The sequence below is a fragment of the Triticum aestivum genome, chromosome 7D, assembly GCF_018294505.1.
Source record: "Triticum aestivum cultivar Chinese Spring chromosome 7D, IWGSC CS RefSeq v2.1, whole genome shotgun sequence".
Taxonomy (NCBI): Eukaryota; Viridiplantae; Streptophyta; class Magnoliopsida; order Poales; family Poaceae; genus Triticum; species Triticum aestivum.
The window spans coordinates 211,215,762-211,230,625 of NC_057814.1; positions in this window are offsets into that span (position 1 = coordinate 211,215,762).

Here is a 14,864-nt window from a genome sequence, read left to right on the forward strand (position 1 = left end):
CGCAGCTCGAAGAACCAACTGTCCGACTAGCAAGAGCCAAAGGCAGAAAGGATGCCTACACGAAAAATGGCTAAGGACTAACGAACTTATATAATGCAAGCCGGCCTCCAGCCACGCCTACCGGCTGACCAAACAGCCGGCTGGCCGGCTTCCCAGTCACTTCGCTACAATCCAACAAAGCTTGAGTACTTGCCCTCCCAATCGGCCAAGCACTTCTCCAACAACAGACTTCAGAGCAGCTGTCCGGCTGGGAAGGCGGCAACCAAGGGAGGGCGGTAAAGGAAACAGCCGAAGGATGAAAAGCAAAGAACAAGGGAAAGCCAAACGCATGCATAATTATATTTACACATAAGGCCTTCAACAGGACGACAGTCAATATAGTTCGAATACACCCCCAGTGGGTGGAATTGTGCAAACTTAACAAAATACTGTTCCAAGAGTAATAAAACAGGAAAGTAGAGGCAGCAGATTAGACTAAGGGCGCAGCAGGGGAGCCGGGCTGGTCGGTGGAGACAGCGGCGCCGGCTGCAGGCGGTGCGCCCGCGCGTGCCTTGTTGCTGGAGGCACGGTCAAGCTGAGGCTGACCGGCCGCTCCACCATCTGGCGCGGCGTCTTCACCCTCCTCCTCCTCCTCGCCCTCGTCGCTGGAGTCGATCTCCTCCGCTGAGTCCTTGCCATCTGCCGGGTTCAGCCCGAACCACTCCTCTGGCTCGGCAACGCCGTTGTCGTCTACCTCAGGAGCAAAGGCGCTGGTGTCGGTGTAGTCGGCGATCGCCGAGGCTCGCTGGATGATAGCCGGCCGCATCGGCTCCAGCTCCGTGTCGGCTTCCTGCCGCCAGGTGGCCAGCTGGTCCAAACTCAGCTCGGGATACCAGGCCTTGACGAACTCCAGCGCTCGCCTGGCGCCGGACCGAGCGGCAGAAGCCTTCCAGGCCTCGAAGTGGCCGGCCGCCACCTCCAGCCAGTCGGCAGTCCGAATGGGGGTGCGGGGAATCACCTCACTAGGCCAGAGAGCGGCCAGCACCTGCGCCCCAACACGTTGAAGCCGGCAGAGCATGCGGTGAGCCGGCTGGAGGCGGGCTTGAATCGCCAAGAGCTGTTCCTCCAGCGACTGGCGAGCGTTCAGCGCGATCTCGGCGCCAGCCTGCCTTTGTGCCTCGCAGTGGGCCTCGACGACCTGGTTGGCGGTAGTAGAGTAGCCAGGGAAGTACTCTGCGCAAGAAAGAAAGAGAAAGAAGAGAAAAATACCAAGTCAGAAAATGAACTAAATGGCAAGCGCCAAGCAAGGGACGAAGAAGAGGGCGGCCTACCGTCAACCAAGTCTTCAATCTGGCCGTAGCCGTTGATCAACGACTGCCTCGCCTCGGCCCAGCTTGCCGCCTCTGTCTCATATTCAGCTTGAAGGGCGGCCTCGCTGTCCTGCACCGCCTTCAGGGCCGCCTTGTGGCTCTCCTCCTGGTCGGCCAGCCTCTTGGCCAGGCGGTCACGCTCCTGGGCCAAGGCGTCAAACTCGGCCTCCTTAGCGAGAAGGGCGGCCTGAGTCCCACCCAGCTCCTCCCTCAGTTTGGCGTTGGCCGCTGCAGGCATGGCAGAGAAGAAAGAAGCAATAAGGAAGAACTCGTCAAGAAACATCCGACCCGACTGCTCAGCAGTCGGCCCGAATCTCGGGGACTACACCCAGTGGGTGCGCTGACGTGCCCCCACGTGAGATAAAAGATGAAGCACTTACCCCCGCTCTTAGATAGATCAGCATTCTTCTGGGTCAGCTCCTGAGCCTGGGAGTTGAAGGAAGCCGCGCGGAGGTTGTGGTAGTCCTGCAAGTCAGGCAGAAAAGCGAATGAGAACAAGATAGTAAACAAAGCCCGCTAAGAAGTTCCAAGCCGCCTGCTCAGCAGCCGACTCGGAACTCGGGGACTACACCCAGTGGGTGCGCTGACGCGCCCCCACGGAAGAAACCAAGATCAAAAAAGCAAAAACGGGAAGACTAACCCGAATGGCCGCTCGCGTCGCAAGGAACTCGTCATTGTATTTCCTCAGCACCGCACCCTGGGACTGAAGCCGGTTCCGGACTTCCTGCGCCGCCACGTTCACCACGGCCGTCCCTCCACCCGGCGTCTACCCCGAGCTGGCGCTGGCCGCCTCCACGTCCCGGGGCGACGAGCCGGAGCCCGCGGCCTTCTGCGGGTCCGAACTGGCTTTCCCGGCGCGCTGGCGCGATGGCGACTGGACCACCAGGTCAGTCCTCGCAGCCGGGTCGCCCCCAGCCGGTGGCGCCGGCGGCGCGTTAGGCCGGCTGCCTTGGGCCGCCCCAGTCGGCGAGGACGGTGCCGCCTCCCTCTCCGGGACGACGACGTCGTCCCCTTCCCTCGCCAGCCCCGACAGGTCGCGTCGGCTTCCTCCGGCGGGGGCTGCGGGACCTCGGGCGCCGCGACATGCAGAGGTGTGACAAACAAGGCCCCCTCCGCTGTCGCCACGGCCGCAGCCTCCGCTTGGGCCTTGGCCGCCGCGGCGGCACGCGCCTTCGCCGACTCCTCCTCCTCCTGCACCGCCTTGGCGGCAGCCGCCCTCAGCTCCTCCGCCTCCCGCGCCTCCCGCGCATTTTGCTTCGTCGCAGCCTGAAGCTCGGCGCGGGGGTCCACACGGCGGGTGCTCCTGGATCTTCCCGGCGATCCAACCATGGAGGCGGCAACAACCCGCTCAAGAGAAAGCCGAGCCCTGATTTTTGAGATAGGGCAAGGATTCAGAAACCAACAAGAAAAGAAGAAAGAGTATGCCAAAGAATATACACTTACGCTGACACCGTCTGCGGCTCCTTCACCACTTTGCGGAAGCGGGCCGCCTTCGCGGCCGCTTCATCCTGCCTGGTCGCTGCCGCCCCGCCCTTGGACTTCTTTGGCCGACTGCCGAACAAGCCCGACGTGGCCCGGCGCTTCTGCCCGCCGCCCCGAGCTGGCGGCGCGGCGGAAGAACCCGCGCCATGGCCGGACGCCGGCTGGCGGCGTGGGACGATTTCCGCCTCGTCGTCATCCGGCCAGTCGTTGAAGCTGACTCCAAGCCCGGAGCCACCTGCTTCGCCGCCGCCTTCGCCGCCACCCGCCTCGGTGTTTTCGTCCATGGCGGCCGCCCCCAAGTCGTGGTCCTCCAGGTCATGCTCCGCCCGGTCGGGGAGAAATCGGCGATCCGCCTCCAACCCGGACGCAGGTCGAAGGAGAGGGCTCTGCCAAGACGTGCCGACTGGTCAGAGTCGGCCAAGAAAAACTCGGCGACAAAACCAAGAGAAGAAAGGGTAAAGAGAGCATACCGTAGGCAGAGGATGTGCACGGGACTATGGCTCCTTGCCAAACCGCCACACTTCGGAGAGCTTGCAGTTCGCAAGATAATTCACCATATGAGCCACCTCGTCGTGCGGCATATCCTTGGTGCACATCCGACTCGGATCGAGTTGGCCGCTCATCTGACAGATTAGGTGAGGGCGGCTTTGAAGCGGAAGCACCCGGCGCGCAACGAAGACGGCCAGCAAGTCGGACCCAGTCAGACCCTCCGACTGGATCATCACCCAGAGTCGGGCGACGGCCGCGGCTCCAGCCTGCGACAGAGTCATGGCCCGATAGGACCACTGGGGCCGCCTCCCAGCCGGCGGGCCGGCTACGTAAGCCGGCAAGTTGACATAGTCTCCTTGCGGGGCGATGTTCCTCACGTAGAAATATGACTTCTGCCAGAGCTTCACCGACTGGATCAGCGTGATGACAGGGAAGGGGTTGTCGGCCGCCGGCCTCCGCATCGCGATGAAGGCCCCGCTCTGAGCCGGCACGCCCTGCATGCGGGTGCCGAGCATAGATTGGAAGAACTCCCCCCAGAGCTCGAGGGTGGGGAGAACGCCAAGAAAGCCTTCGCACAGGGCGACGAAGGCGGACAGCAACACCACCGTGTTTGGAGTGAGGTGGTGCAGCTGGAGTTGATAGAAGTCCAGGAAGGAGCGGAAGAAGGCGCTCGCCGGCAAGCCGAGGCTGCACAGGAAATGCGAGCGAAAGACTACCCGCTCGCCTTCCTCCGGTGCCGGCGCGATCTCCTCCTCCGGCGCGAGACGGACCCGCACCTGGTCCTTGCCGGGCAACCGCCACGTCTTGCAGAGGAAGTCAATGTGGTCCATATGGACGAGGGAGCCGTCCCAGTCCCCGCCGTACTGCATGGTGGCGAGAAGCTAACAAGGAAGAGTGCGGCTGCGGAGAAAGCACGGCCCTGCAGCGGCAAAGCTGCGGGGCGGAGTGAAGATTGGTGGGACGGTGCGGCGGCGAGGCGCTGCCGCGAGGGAAAGCAGGAGGAAGATGGCGGAGAAGAGAGGTGCGTGCGAGTGTTTGACGCTTCCCCTCCACCCCCTACTTATAGCTTCATGCGGCGAAGCCGAGGGGGCGAGGCATGGGGAGGAACGTGGGATTAACTGCGCCCACTTCCCCACATCCCGCGATTATTACGCCCTAACGGCGTGCGAAAACCGCCGCCGGAAGACGTGCGGACAGCTCTGGGCCACAGAGGATCCGCGCCTGGGCCTAGGCGTAGGAGTGATGGGCCCTCGGCCTGCGGCGACGTCCTGTCGCACGCGTGGGTTGGCAGGCTTTTCTCAGCAAGAGGAGGCCACGTGGTTCGCGGGCGGCGAGCGGCCGGCCCGCAGCCCGGCGCATGCACCAACAGACTCCCGCCTTCCGACTTTAGAAATTTCGCCAAGACGGTGCGCCCAACCGAGGCCGGCTCCCAGCTGCTGGCTCGTCAAGATAAGAAGCTAACCGAGCTTCTCGACCTCCTCTCAGCCTCGAAGCCCAACCAGCTTCGGGGACTACTGTCGGAGTAAATGGCCACGGGTAGCCTAACCGACTCCCCCTGGCTCTTCGAAAAATTATCAGGCCATTCGAGCCTTCAAGCATACAAAGCATAGGGCCGCCTTCCCCCGGCCGGCTATCCCCAGGGCCGACTACCAGAAGGCGACCCGGCCTCAGAAACCTTCCCCAAGAAAGATACGAGATGGCCGACTCCAGGAAGCCGGCCCCAAGAGGACCGACTCCCAGAAGCCGGCCATGAAGAAAGCCAACTCCCAGAAGCCGGCCAAGACTGCACCCACCAAGATTGTATCCGCATAACGGTGACAAGACAGGGCGTGGCCGCAGTACCGCCCACTATCCCCGAATCCCGAAGCAGGCATGGCCACAGGGCGCCGTACAGGCCAGCCATCTCCCGTCCGGCGCGGCACTGTAACCATGTTGACCTCGATGTCACCCACGACAGGCGCCAGTACGGCCCGCGGGCGGCGGGCCCCTTTAGCCAGAGAGATACTCGAAGGCGGCCCGGCCTCCCCTAGTTGGCCAGGGGCGTGGCCGGCTCCCAATAGCCGGCTACCTCCCTCCCTCGAAACATGTGCCTCATTAAGGAGACAAGACGAGGTAAGGCTATAGTGAGAGCCCGGAAGGTGGCGGCACTGTAGCCACGCTTACCTCGACAAAGCCCTCGTCATCAGAGGCGAGGCAACAGTAACCAGCCGCCGACAAGGCCCCCAAGCGGTGGGGCCGGCCTGACGGCCAAGAGGCCGGCAGCCGGCGGGACCCACCAGTCGGCGGGCCCCAATGGCCGGCGGAGAAGCCGGCGAGCATAGACACTGACGGCTGGGACCCGCGCCCAGCCGGATTACCATTGTACCCCTGGGGGGTAGGCCTATATAAACCCCCTGGGACACCCATGCAAAGGGTTGATCTCATAGAGTTTCACACACCACATAGAGAGAAAGAGAGAGCTAGCCTTGCCCTTCTTCTTCCTCTAGCCAAACAGCTCAAGGAGCACTTGTAGCTACTTGTACTGATCTAGTGATCATGCGGAGACCCCGCAGAGCACGACTAGGGGTGTTATCTCCACGGAGAGCCCCGAACATGGGTAAGATCCGCCGGCGTGCATGTCTTCGCCTTATCCCGTTTCCAGGCACCGGCGATGTCTTACTGGCTCCCACAATGATAAGCCACCCGTTGGCATATGTTGCACCTACCACCTGACAGTCCAAGTATACTGAGACCAGAACAACTTCTCCGTCGAGCTCCCCTCCTCGGCCTGGTAGAACTCCGCGGCATCTGACACACTGCGGGGTAGATCTGGGAACGCTCCTGGAGAGCTCCGAACTCGGGTAAGTAAAAACAAAGTTTCCTTCACATGCTTGCTTTGCATAACGAATGCCTTACCCGCCGCTATCTTCTTAACCGCCTCAATTTCCTGGAGAGCCTTTTGGGCTTCGGCCTTGGCATGTTGTGCGTTTTCGAGGGCCTTCGCAAGCTCGGACCCTTGTGTCTTCGAGTCACGCTCCAAGGACTCGTGTTTCTTGACGAGAGCGTGGAGCTCTTGCTGCACCTCGCCTACTCGGGCCTCTTGTTTCTCTCGCTCGATGCGCTCCTTGGCCGCTTTGTCTTCGGCCTTGGATAGCGCCTTCTGTAGGGTCGCCACTTCGGTCGTGGCCCCTAGCAAAATTCATGACGATCCTATTATTCCAAAATCAAATTTTTCTTTATAATATACAGACGGGGTATCACTTACCTTTGTTCTCTTCGAGCTGCCTCTTGGTAAGGCTGAGCTCTTCCTTGGACCGCTCAAGGTCCCGCTTCAGTGCGGCGACCTCCGCAGTACGTGCGGCAGCGGCCAGCAGTGAAGCCTGCATATGCACATAGACATATTATGATTAGACTCCTGCGATTATTATTTGATCCTCTATTCGGCCTTCCTTCGCGAACGCCAAACAGAGCATCAGGGGCTACTGTCTATGCCAGAATATTTTCTTATAATTTGATTACTTACCTCAAAGCCTGTTAGGAGGCTGGCACAGGCTTCGGTCAATCCGCTTTTGGCAGACTGAACCTTCTTGACCACCGCACTCATGATAGTGCGGTGCTCTTCATCAATGGAAGCGCCATGAAGCGCTTCCAGCAAGTTGTCTGATGCCTGTGGTTGGACAGAGGTCATCGGCACAGACGGCTCGCCCCCCTTAGTGAGGGGTCGCTTGACAGAGTCCGGAACCACTGGAGGTTCCGGTATAGTATTCGGCTGGGGGCCAAACTTGCTGCCCCCGCCATTGGAGCTCTTGGGAGTTTTGCTCCCCTTGCGCCTAGCGTCCGGAATGTCGCCTTGAGGCGCCTCCAGGACTACCTCCCCTTGGTTCGGTGCCCTTTGAGACAACACCTCGACGTCGTCCGTAGGGCGGGGGGAGGAGGCGGGCGGGGGCGAATCGTTGTTCATCTCTGATTGGCCCAAAGACTCCTCCGAAGAGGATACGTCGATGCGGGCTCGGGATGGACTGCATGATCATGTTCGGCATGATGAGAAACAACAAAACGAAACATACCAGAATTATTATGGTATCCGAATACTTACGACTTCGCCAGGGGCTTATCCTTAGGCAACCACTCGTCGTCGTTATAGATGGCGGTTGTGGAGCTGTCCGGAAGGAGAGTCCTTCCCTTCTTGGACCCTTCAGCCTCCCCAGATGGGGCGGCCTTCCTTTTCTTGTCTCCCCGGCTGGGGGGGGAGAACTTTCCTCTTCTTCCTCCTCGTTTTCGTGGGAGGAGTGCGCCTCGGTGTTTTCGGACGATGAGTCCGATATAACCTTGCGCCGGAGACCCTTCCTGGTCCCTGTGGCCTTCTTCTTGGCCTTCTTCTCCGACAGCTCGTAAGGTGCCGGAACCAGCTTCTCCGTTAGGAGAGCATCTGCTGGATCTTCGGGTAGGGGAGCCGGATAATCGATCCGCTCCGCTGTCGCTACCCAGTCCTATTAAATGGCACCGGGGCTTAGATCCCGCACGTGGTTACACTGGGGAGAAGAACATCTTACGAGATGTAAAGGACTTACCAGATTGGCAGGGCGCTTTGCGCTGAGTCTGCGGTCCTCGGTGAGGGGAGGAGGTACCTCGGCGCCCTTGAACAGCACCTTCCAAACGTCCTTGTGCGTCGTGTCGAAGAGCTCTCGTAGCGTCTGGTGCTCGGCCGGGTCGAACTCCCACAAATTGAATGCCCGTCTTTGACACGGGAGGATCCGGCGGAAGAGCATGACCTGGACCACGTTGACAAGCTTGATTTTCTTGCTCATCATGTTTTTGATGCATGTCTGGAGTCCGGTCAGCTCTCCCGGGGAACCCCAGGACAGGCCCCTCTCTTTCCAGGAGGGGAGCCGCATGGGGATTCCGGATCGAAATTCGGGGGCCGCCACCCAGTTGGTGTCGCGCGGCTCGGTGATGTAGAACCACCCCGATTGCCACCCCTTTATGGTCTCCACATAGGAGCCTTCAAGCCAGTGACATTGGGCATTTTTCCCACAATGGCGCCTCCGCACTCCGCTTGCTGGCCGACCACCACCTTCGGTTTAACATTGAAGGTCTTCAGCCACAGGCCGAAGTGGGGCTTAATGTGGAGGAAGGCCTCGCACACGACGATAAACGCCGAGATGTTGAGGATGAAATTGGGGGCCAGGTCGTGAAAGTCCAGCCCGTAGTAGAACTTGAGCCCGCGGACAAACGGGTGGAGGGGAAATCATAGTCCGCGGACGAAGTGGGTAAGAAAAACCACCCTCTCTTGGGGTTCTGGAGTAGGGATGATCTGCCCCGCATCTGGTAGCCGGTGTGCGATATCCGCGGCCAGATATCCGGCTCCCCACAGCTTTGTGATGTCCTCCTCCGTAATGGAGGAGACCATCCACTTGCCTCTGAAGGAAATATGCCCTAGAGGAATTAATAAAGTTATTATTTATTTCCTTATATCATGATAAATGTTTATTATTCATGCTAGAATTGTATTAACCGGAAACATAATACATGTGTGAATACATAGACAAACAGAGTGTCACTAGTATGCCTCTACTTGACTAGCTCGTTAATCAAAGATGGTTATGTTTCCTAGCCATAGACATGAGTTGTCATTTGATTAACGGGATCACCTCATTAGGAGAATGACGTGATTGACTTGACCCATTCCGTTAGCTTAGCACACGATCGTTTAGTATGTTGCTATTGCTTTCTTCATGACTTATACATGTTCCTATGACTATGAGATTATGCAACTCCCATTTACCGGAGGAACACTTTGTGTGCTACCAAACGTCACAACGTAACTGGGTGATTATAAAGGTGCTCTACAGGTGTCTCCAAAGGTACTTGTTGGGTTGGCGTATTTCGAGATTAGGATTTGTCACTCCGATTGTCGGAGAGGTATCTCTGGGCCCACTCAGTAATACACATCACATATAAGCCTTGCAAGCATTGTGACTAATGAGTTAGTTGCGGAATGATGTATTACGGAACGAGTAAAGAGACTTGCCGGTAACGAGATTAAACTAGGTATCGAGATACCGACGATCGAATCTCGGGCAAGTAACATACCGATGACAAAGGGAACAACGTATGTTGTTATGCGGTCTGACCGATAAAGATCTTCGTAGAATATGTGGGAACCAATATGAGCATCCAGGTTCCGCTATTGGTTATTGACCGGAGAGGTGTCTCGGTCATGTCTACATAGTTCTCGAACCCGTAGGGTCTGCACGCTTAACGTTACGATGACGGTTATATTATGAGTTTATGTATTTTGATGTACCGAAGGATTTCGGAGTCCCGGATGAGATTGGGGACATGACGAGGAGTCTCGAAATGGCCGATACGTAAAGATCGATATATTGGACGACTATATTCGGACTTCGGAAAGGTTCCGAGTGATTCGGGTATTTTTCGGAGTACCGGAGAGCTACGGGAACTCGTATTGGGCCTTAATGGACCATACGGGAAAGGAGAGAAAGGCCCCAATGGGAGGCCGCACCCCTCCCCATGGACTAGTCCGAATTGGACTAGGGAGGGGGGGGGGGGGCGCCCCCTTCCTTCTTTCTCCTTCTCCCTTCCCTTCTCCTATTCCAACAAGGAAAGGAGGAGTCCTACTCCCGGTGGGAGTAGGACTCCCCCTTTGGCGCCCCTCCTCCCTTGGCCGGCGGCCTCCCCCTTGCTCCTTTATATACGGGGGCAGGGGGGCACCTCTCAACACACAATTGATATACGATATTTTAGCCGTGTGCGGTGCCCCCCTCCACCAGATTACACCTCGATAATATCGTAGCGGAGCTTAGGCGAAGCCCTGCATCGGTAGAACATCATCATCGTCACCACGCCGTCGTGCTGACGAAACTCTCCCTCAACAGTCGGCTGGATCGGAGTTCGAGGGACGTCATCGAGCTGAACGTGTGCTGAAATCGGAGGTGCCGTGCGTTCGGTACTTGATCGGTCGGATCGTGAAGACGTACGACTACATCAACCGCGTTGTGTTAACGCTTCCGCTTTCGATCTACGAGGGTACGTGGACAACACTCTCCCCTCTCGTTGCTATGCATCACCATGATCTTGCGTGTGCGTAGGAAATTTTTTGAAATTACTACGTTCCCCAACAGCCTCCCGCTCCGGACATGCTTGGAGTGGTTTGAGGAGAAAAACGCGAACTTGGGTGCTGGAGCTCGAGTGTGCAAGAATGGATGAGCGAGGAAGAAGGCGTGGGTGAAAAGGGTGAATCCTTGTCCCTTTATAAGGGCGGAAGAAACTATGCGCCTCCCCACCTACCTGATAAACTCGCTTATTCCCCAAGCGCCGTAATTGATGGCGCGGTTGGGTTACCCACACCCGTATTGATGAGAATCCCGTGATAAGGGGACACGGTCTCTGCTTCGACAAGACGTGCCAAGAAAACCGCCTCGCAATATGTGCAGCGGCTGGTTGTGAAAAATAGTTTGAATAATGACCGGGCCGTGATGTGATGTCATGCTGAACGTGTCAACAGATTAGATTTGTGGAAATATTATTCTCTCTACGGTGGTATGTGGAATTTGTTTTGCAGAGCCGGACACTATCCTTGTGTTCAAAATCTTCTATGGAGTATTCGGAGGAAGAACCCGCCATGCAATGCCGAAGACAATCTGCGCGCCGGACTCATCGTCATTGAAGCCTGGTTCAGGGGCTAGTGAGGGAGTCCTGGATTAGGGGGTCCTCGGACAGCCGGACTATATCCTTCAGCCGGACTGTTGGATTATGAAGATACAAGATTGAAGACTTCGACACGTGTCCGGATGGGACTCTCCTTGGCGTGGAAGGCAAGCTTGGCAATACGGATATGTAGATCTCCTCCCTTGTAACCGACTCTGTGTAACCCTAGCCCCCTCCGGTGTCTATATAAACCGGAGGGTTTTAGTCCGTAGGACAACAACAATCATACCATAGGCTAGCTTCTAGGGTTTAGCCTCTACGATCTGGTGGTAGATCAACTCTAGTAATCTTCATATCATCAAGATCAATCAAGCTGGAAGTAGGGTATTACCTCCATCGAGAGGGCCCGAACCTGGGTAAACATCGTGTCCCCCGCCACCTTTTACCATCCGCCTTGGACGCAAAGTTCGGGACCCCCTACCCGAGATCCGCCGGTTTTGACACCGACAGTGGCCAGCTCCTATTATTCATCGCGCGACACCGATGAGCATGAAGACTTGGATGACACTACGGCAGGCCCTACATCAACAAACGACCCCAACAACGCTGGCACTCCTTCTTCAACTTGATATTCTTCAGGGGCGTTGGTCCTCATTTTCGATCCTTTTGGTCATTCGATGACAAAGGGGGATAAATTTGAGTTAGTCTTCACGCGGGTCTATCATATATGGGCATTTTTTTCTAAGTTGCAACTCTCGTTCTTTTGATGACTTTGCTGGATCGAGTTGTAAACTTAAAACTTTGTAGCGACCTGATACTTTTTCTATAGTTTTTCTGCATGCTTATTCCTCATTAATGTTAATGCACGCATGCTGAATTACATCAGTCCCCATATTTCATCATGCATTTGAAATTCTTCATATATTCTGTCAAATGCGTGTATGAATTACAAGATATAGGGGGAGTTCTCCATGATTGTACTCTTCAAGTGTGCATTGCTTCAAAATCAAATTCCTCACTATGCACATCTTCAAGGGGAGTTCTCCTATATCTTGCAATCAAATTCCTCAATATTAGTATTTACACTTCATATGTTTATCCCCGTTGAAAACTTAACCTATATTGTCATCAATCATCAAAAAGGGGGAGATTGTAAGTGCATCTAGTGCCCCTTAGTGATTTTGGTGTATTGAAGACTTATATGTTAAGGAACTAATGTGTTTTTGAGTGCACACAGGACTATAAGTCTATGAGGTGTTTGATATTTACAGAGAAAGTCGACCCCTAAAAATGAAGTTCTTCGACTGAAGACTTCGGATTTCTGAAGACTTTCTGAAGACTTTGAAAGTGAAGAAATTGGTGTGACCTTGAAGACTTGGTATTCATTTCGAGGAACATGAAGCGTGAAGACTTTTGTTTTCGTAGTTTCATTTTCTCTTTCTTGAGTCATAGGAAACGCTGTACTATTAAAGGGGGTCGAGGAAATACTAAGGAAAACTTTCCAAGTGATGCTCAACTCAAAATCCTACACGTACCAATCCCTTCGAGTGAAGCCATTGGAAATCTCATACAGTTCAGTCATATTCTTCAGTGACAGAAACGAAGTTTTCTGGTCTCCGAGGAATTTGTTTTGACTGAGGAGTTAGGAATTCGCCAGTGCGGATTGCCTACATAGTGAGGAACATGATAGCCCTGAGGAATTTGAGTCTCAAATTTCCGACCGTTGCTGTGCTATGCGCCAGCTGTCCCAAAATATCTACCCACCTAACGGTCATATCATTGAAGGGCATTTATGTCTTATCATGTCGGGCTGCTCCCTAGGCTATAAATAGCCGCCCCCTACAACCACTAGCTAGTTGGCTGCTCCGAGTGAAACTGACACTTGTCATTTGAGAGCATCCCATCCTCCAAGGACTTTGAGTGAAAATCATCGAGTGAGGAAAAACCCAAACCCAAACACTTACAAACCCAAAGTGATTGAGCATCACTGAAGAGATTGATCCTGCGTGGATCCGATGCTTGTTACCTTTGAAGACTGTGCTTCTTCCAAATGGTTAGGCGTCATGGTCTAGAGCATCCAAGAGGAATTGTGGATCGCCGTTGACCGAGTTTGTGAAGGTTCGGAAGTCACCTGAAGACTTACCACGAGTGATTGGGCGAGGTCTGTGTGACCTTAGCTCAAGGAGAATACGGTGAGGACTATGTGTCCGGGACTGTGTGTCCTCAGGTTTAAATACCTAGCCACTCCAACCAGATGTACAACTGAGACAGCAGTTGGAACTGGTCTACCAAATCATTGTCTTCACCATGCATACTGGTTCTATTTCCTCAACTATTTCATTTCCTCATTACAGTTGTTGTGTGCTTGTTCATATCTGTGTGTTTGAAGACTTTGACTGAAGACTTTCTCAATTTCCTCAGTTCAATTTCTTCAGTCTGTTTGTCTTCATCTTGTGTTATCCTGTGCTTACGCTTTCTGTACTCTGTGCTCATCTTCAGTTCATCATGATGACCATGCTTGTGTTCTGTTATGTTTACTTTTGAGTACTTATTCCGCTGCTAGTAGTTCTTTAGTAGGGAATTTCCTCACCCACAAATTCCTCAGTGAAGAATTCATAAAAATCGCCTATTCACCCCCCTCTAGTCGATATAACACACTTTCAATTAGCTCTTCCTTCCAGTCGTAGATGTCAGCACAGAAATTCAGGAGCCCGGCTTCGTGAAGAGCATTCAAGACAGGTTGGAAGTAAGGGATGGACTCCATATCAAGATGAGGAATTTGACAGTGCTCAAATACTTTGTCCTTATCAAACAGAAGTGATGAATAGAAATTCATCAGGCGTGCAGTCAAGAACCTCTTGCGTCGAAGTCTTGCTGAGTCATATGGATTGAAGTCAGTGAAGAAATGATACTCAGCAAAGAAATCGTCAGCCTTGAATTTTGGCCTTTTTGCATGAGGATTTTGTTGCTTGGGCTGAAGATTTGCAGTTGGCGGTCTCACAACCTTTTGTGACACAACCTCTGGAGCTGCTGTCTGAGGAATTGAAGCTTCAGGTTCTTCAACAGCGGTCTGATTTTCCATTTCTTCAGTTGTAGCAGCTGGAATTTCTTCAGGAATGGAAAGGAGAGAAGTTTGACATCCTTCAGTTCCCGTTTGAATTTCTTCAGTTTGCACAGGGGACTGAGGAATTTGATGCAGAGGTGTGGTCAATGGTGAATAGGGATGAAGTCTTTCCCAATAGTCATCATTCAGCACAGGAGTTATAGAACCAATGTCCACATCTTCTTCCATTTCTTCAACGCCCGCCTCTTCAGCTGTGAACTGAGGCATAGGTGATGATACCAATGTTGTGGAAATGACATCTTCCACTTCAATTTCTTCATCCAATTGCTCTGAAGAAGCAGCAGAAAGATTTTCCTCATCAATGTCATCTGGAATGACATAGTCTTCACCAAATGGGACAATTTCCTTTGATGGCACTATCGAAATCGGAATAGCATCAATTGGGTTTTTGAGGGAGCTCGTCAAAATCCTTAGTTTGTTAGGAGCTGAGGACTGTGTAGAGGTTGGTGCATTCCTCTTCTTCGCAGCCATCTTCTCTGCAGCCTTAGTTTTCTTCACATCTGATGCAGAAGGAAGAGTGATGTTCTTCATCTTGGAAGATTTTGCAGGAGGAGCAGATGAAGTTGGTTCAATTTCTTTAGGCACGACTGATGCAGTCGCCCATGCATTCTTAGTTTCTTCAGGCACAACTAATTCCTCAGCTGGCCTTGGTTGATCTTCGGGCGCAACATTGGAGGTTGCCCTGGCAATTTCTTCAGCAGCCCTGGTACTTTGAGCAGCCTGAACTTCGTCAGCTGCGCTAGCAGTTTCTTCAGTGGGCTGAGCGGATG